Consider the following 6,000-nt stretch of genomic DNA (forward strand, 5'->3'; position numbering starts at 1 on the left):
AATCTATTTCTATTTTTTCCGATCTTTGATAGGTACTGTAAATTACTTGACCATGGTCTAGGCTTCAAAGTGGTAAAAAAGTTGTGCCAAACCGGGAAGGTATTGTCGTTACTTACCGGTACAAACACCTTGATTCCAATTATAATGTAGGCCTAGTTAATATTTTTCCACAAATATATTTAAATTATTGTTCCTGATTAGTAGAGACTATTAGATCATGATTCAGGCTTCGAATGGCGAAGTCCTAAAAGGGATCTCAACAGTGGATTTTAAACCCAACTAAGCATGACATTTTATTCTAAGAGCTTAGAATACGAATAGAAAAGGGTGTGCTGGGACAATAAGTATTTTAACAATGTACAGTGTGTCACTTGAATAAAGTATGTAGGCTGAAGTATTACAAACTGAAAAACAATAGAATGATCACCACTACGTGCCTTTCTGTCATAGTCTTGTTACAAACTGATGCAGGATATACACACGTATTTTTTTTATTTTAAAGAAAACTATCAAGGATTTTTATCATGCCAGATTGGTCAAACCTGATTTTAATATACAAGTAGGCCTAATGTAAAAAAGGGAAGGCCTAATGTAAAATAAGGGAAATCAATTTAAATGTCTAGTGCTAATAACGTGAAAAGAAAAGCAATCAATTATTGTCTCATTTCATCTAAAATTTATTTCAATCAAAAGAAGAATAATGATTACATAGGATAAAAATTATTAATAAGTTGAAAATGCGTTAAATAGTTGAATTGGTTGATCAGATCTAAATAAATTAACCACTTACAACAAACAACATAACTATAAAGAATAGACAAAAAAAGGCATGGTATCATTGATAATTAGGAGTGGTATAAGTTTGAATAAAAAAAGTAATAAAAGAGATTTCTTATATATTTTCATTTAGGCATACCTTGCGTAATACATATACGTTTATACAAGGCATTGTATTAAGCTCTGTCTACAATATCAAACTAGTATGACAAAAACCCAAATTTGGTAGTAATATGCCCAAATATGGTACTGTAGTGATATGACATCATTATGTTCATATAATGGGCACATCCCATTTTTTAATCAAGTTTGATAGTGTAGACAGAGCCTTACACTAAGGCTCTAAATAATGTTTTGTTCTAAATTCTAATTATAACTGAGATACGAATACATGCTGATCAACAACTATATCAAATTACGTAGGCCTATAGTGTAGTAAAAGCGATTCAGTATTTTCAAATAATGCTATCATTATTCAACAAATAGATAAACAATTGTAAAGATCTGATAAATGATCTATGAATACAAAGAGAAAATTCTTTCTTAAATAAAATATTAATATAGAACAAACTCGAAATGGGAACTCCAAAAAAACCCAAAGCCAAGCTCTCTCTACACTATCAAACTTTATGTGAAAAAACATGTGATGTGCCCATTATGTGGACATGATGATATCATATCACTACCAAATTTAAGCATATCACTACCATATATGGGCACGTCACACTTTATTGGTGAAACTAGTTCGATAGTGTAGACAGAGCTTAATTCATGCATAACATAATGTTTGAAATCATTGACGGATTGATTTTACAATATTTAAATCGCCAAATATATAACACATCCTATAGTTTGTTTATTTTAAATGTAAATAATAAAAATACTAGAGATATTCTGTTATACTACTTGTTTATTTTTAACACACATAATGGACGTATATCCATGTACGGTGTTTAATCAACGGTTGTCATAACATCTCCAAGATGAGTTGACTAATATATTGACTATAATCATTTCTCGATCTAAAAGTCAAATAATTAGATGACATAGTTTTGTGGTGCTTGATTAATCGTGTATAAAATCACATGCACACCAACGTAAAGTTGGCTACACACTTTCAGTTCAGTCCGATACTTACCGAAGACAATTCAGAAAATCGAATACGCTATCCTTTTTTCTTGTAGTATAAGTACATCGCACCAATCGAAACTACCACAGCAACTAGGCCTGCCACGCATACTGCTACAATTTCAAACACTTTTTCAAGGGTATTATCTGAAGAAAAAAATGTGTCATATATCGGTGTTGATATTGCACACATTATTCAAATGAGTCAATTACGTAACTATCCTGACGACCTGAATATACATTGATTTTATCACCCTGATCCGTTTTCATAATCTAGTAAGCAAAGCAAAATGGGCTAAAGAAAGCAGAAAATGTACTGCTGATGGTAATTTCACCACTATTATAATTTACCTATAAGCTGAATCATGAGTGAGTCACTTGTTTCTTCTTCATCGTTTACCATTAATTTACAGCTATACTTCCCTTCATTACTTTTATCAAACGTTTCAATTTCTATTTTTTCGGTTTTATTTTCCAACACCGTATCGTCGTGGAACCATGTTATTGTGGTTGATTCTGGATAAGCTGATGTCGTGCTACACAATATTGAAACGCTGCTCCCCTCTTTCACTTTGAAGTTAGGCCTACCTATCGCTGATATTTTTGGCTTATTCAAATCTAACAAGTAAACAAATAAATGTTTTATTTTAATTTAATTAGGTCAATAATTTCTGCTATTTAATAAGTTCGTCATTTTGGTTGTAAGTTGGACAGTTTGTTTGTTATTATTTATTTACTACCAATTATACCCGCCCCAGGGCGGGTTTCAAAATTAGTTTAAATACTTCTCAGTACATACCATCCCATACTCACCAACCTCCACCCCTCTTCAATAACACCACAAACTGTTTTTTTAAAACAAATTCTTCCCAGGACAAATTCAACTAGCTTCCAAATGAGAGTCGTATACAGTACATACTATGATAGGCCTAAGGTTTAAGTACGTTGAAAACTGTGTAAATGAATAGGTGTCATATTGGCTGAAAATTAAAATATCTAATTTTGATACTGCGGTACCCCGCATTCTTTCTCCTCTCACCATCTCAGCCACAATCAACAGACCTTTTAAAATTTTAAAGAGTTAAAACTCCTCCCCTGGACAGTTCAAATTTTGTAACTTTTCCTAGTACAATTCCAATCATGTTATACTTCATTACGCCAGTATTTCTGCCCCACCTCCTCCCTCCCAACACACCCCAGATACTGAGTGATGTGTTTAAGTTTCCAGTACAAATTATGTTAGCATTTACCACTACCAACTCATAATCCCTCAGTGGCAGTTTTCAAATGTAGTTTAAAACATTCCCAGTACAGTTTAGGTCATTAATGGTCATCCCCAAACCAGCCCCTTCCCTTGGATAATTTAAATACTTCAACAATTTCCTATCACAATTCTGGTCAATTTGCCTACTACCCCTAGCCTAAGCAAAATCCCCACTATCCCCCTCAACCCTAAACTCCCACACCCTATCTTCCCACACCCTCTCCCACCAAATCCCCAAACCTTTTGAAATGTAGTTTAAAACCTTTCCGGTACAAATGCGGTCATTTTGATACCCCATGTATGGTTACGTGCAGCAACAGAAATTTGTATAAGGAACAGACATCAAAAGTTGGGAATTTTGACCCAAGATGGCGGATGATGTTGAAATGTAGTTTAGAACTTTCCCGGTACAATTGTGGTCATTTTGATACCCCAAATTTTAATTCAACAACGTTAGCGTCTTAATAAGATGGCGATACACAGCTGATAGGCATGGTTTAAGTACTATGCAAATGAATAGGTTGAATACTGGCTAATGAATAAAACATCTAATTTGGATACCGCTGACTTACCTCTTCCCCAGCCTATATTCTGTCTCCTCTCCCCATCCCACCACAATCAACAAACCTTAACTCCTCCCTAGGACAGTCCAAATGTAGTAACTTCCCAGTACAATTCCAATTATGTTGTACTTTAGTTACCTCCAAATTCCAGTATCTTCACCCCTCCCCACACACCCCTTTCGTGGTGATGTGTTTAAGATGTGTGTTAGGCCATAATAATGTCCTACTACAATTCTGGTCAATTTTGATAGCCTACTATACCCCTAGCCAATCCCCACCATCCTCTAAAACACCCCCAACCCAATCTCCCTGGACCATATCCGACCTTTAAATATGCGTGTAATATAAACAATAAAAAACAATAAAAGAATTAGGAGCATTCAATTTCAATTGTACATTTTGAACTTGAGTTCCATTCACGTGATTAAAATGAAGGCAATGAAGTGTAAAATGGGCGAGCAAAAATTTATTTTCCATTTTACAGCTATAATTATATTTCCTTCATTACTTTACACATTATCCCAAAAATTATGAAAGGGGAAACTATAGATCGATAACTATCGAAATGTGTATTCCGGTGGTTATTTTGCATTATTTCCACTATAGTTACCAGTAACTGACCTTTAAGCTTAACTGTAAGCGAATTACTTGTTTTTCCATTTTTGCCGTATATAAATTCATTTTCCATTCTACAGCTATAATTTCCTTCATTACTTTCATTCAATTTTTCAATTTCTATTCTATCACTTTCAAACGTGATTTTCCCAGGAATCTCTTTCAACACCGTATCGCCGTGAAACCATGTTATGTTGGTTGATTCTGGATAAGCTGCTTTTGTGCTACAAGACATCGAAACTGTGCTTCCTCTTACGACTTCCAAATCACATAGAGCCGATAGTTTTGGCTTATCCAAATCTGTCAAGAGACACATACTTATGTTGCTTAATAACATCTTAAACTTATTGGATTCTTTTTTGGTATTTGAATCCTATAAAGGTAGGCCCTAATCTTTCTCCTTGTGTTTTAATAATTTATTAAATCCAATTACTTAAAACAATACTAATTACAATGCTATTGGTATCAGTAAGTGAATGTCAATAGAGATACAAATAAAATAAGCAGAAAGATTAATCAAAACGATAAAGCACAGGCAGAAGGAAAGTGCCGCTGAGCTTTCGAAAAACACGATTCCTTCATCTGGGCTATTTCAAATACCAGTGGTACTTACAATATACTGTTAACGTGCAGTCTGTACTGCGAGGTACAGGATAGAGCGGGCCAGAAGACTCGTCATTTACCCCACATTTATATGATCCTGCATCGGCCCTGGTAACATTGTTGATAATGTAATGTAATGATATTCATTTATAATTAAGAAATTAACCTTTGTATTTGTATTTGAGTTCACAAATTTGACCCAGAAAGTCCAGAGGAGAGTTTGTCCAGATGTTTTTTAATGACCATTAGTTTATAATAGAATCCCTAAAGAAAACACTTAGTTTAACATTTGACCTATCCCATCGTTAAACCAGGAGAGATTGACACTATTTAAGTACAGATTTGACAGTGTCATCCATCATTGAAATACCTTATTATACCGTTAATCACTCCCACTTAAACACCCCTGGATCAACTTAGAACCAATCGTTACCCTCACAGATTACGTAGTAACATATGTAAATGAACCGAAGCCGATATACTCCCAAGTTTCAGAAGAGCCCAGACACACCTTACAGCCACTTTACAGAGCGCACACCTTACAGCCAGCATCACTAATCCTCTGTTCCTTAGTCAGTTAGTTAGCTGCATCATTATTATTGTATCAAGTATATTCTGAATAAATAATATATGTTACGACAGCAAAGCGAGTAAAGAGTCTTCCTTACAAAGTACCTCATAACAACATTATATTACAATAACCAAGCTAATATTTCTTGCAGTATCACTCAGTTGATCATAGAGTACATATTTAGACTTAACATTTCGGGATTCGCTACTGACAATTAAACGACCGTCTTTTTTCCAGTAGACTTTGCCAATGACGGCGTTCGGTGGTTGATAGTAACATTGCAATGTGGTCTCTACCTGTCCTTCAATTGCTTCTTGTGATTCAGCAATGATATTTTCAATAGGTATATTCTTGACCACTGATAAAAATGAAACACATTCAAACTTATACTAATGGTGGCAATTTATCAGGAGTAGTGAGAATAGTTTTAAATTACAATAGCCGTGTACATTGCTCTGTATGTTATTGCATTATTACTT

The 6,000-nt window shown here is 34.4% G+C and overlaps 1 protein-coding gene and 1 long non-coding RNA gene across 3 annotated transcripts in view; both read right to left on the reverse strand.

The window, feature by feature from the left end:
* Positions 1 to 214, reverse strand: part of LOC144841112 (cadherin-23-like) — a 46,899-nt gene extending 46,685 nt beyond the window's left edge. The window contains exon 1 of the mRNA XM_078697301.1: positions 117 to 214. The gene's annotated coding sequence lies outside the window, so the exon portion shown is untranslated. The remainder of the gene's footprint in view (positions 1 to 116) is intronic.
* A 528-nt stretch (positions 215 to 742) lies between these two features.
* LOC144840820 (uncharacterized) lies at positions 743 to 2,810 on the reverse strand. 2 transcript variants are annotated; one of them, XR_013611961.1, is made up of 3 exons: positions 2,719 to 2,810; positions 2,257 to 2,523; positions 743 to 2,052 (listed from the first exon to the last, which is right to left on the reverse strand). It is a non-coding gene; the product is annotated as an uncharacterized LOC144840820 (long non-coding RNA). The 2 variants fall into 2 exon arrangements; XR_013611960.1 differs by having other exon boundaries at positions 2,705 to 2,810.
* Between the last annotated feature and the right edge of the window lie 3,190 nt (positions 2,811 to 6,000).

This window comes from Antedon bifida, chromosome 4 (genome assembly GCF_963402885.1).
Source record: "Antedon bifida chromosome 4, ecAntBifi1.1, whole genome shotgun sequence".
In the NCBI taxonomy this organism is placed as follows: Eukaryota; Metazoa; Echinodermata; class Crinoidea; order Comatulida; family Antedonidae; genus Antedon; species Antedon bifida.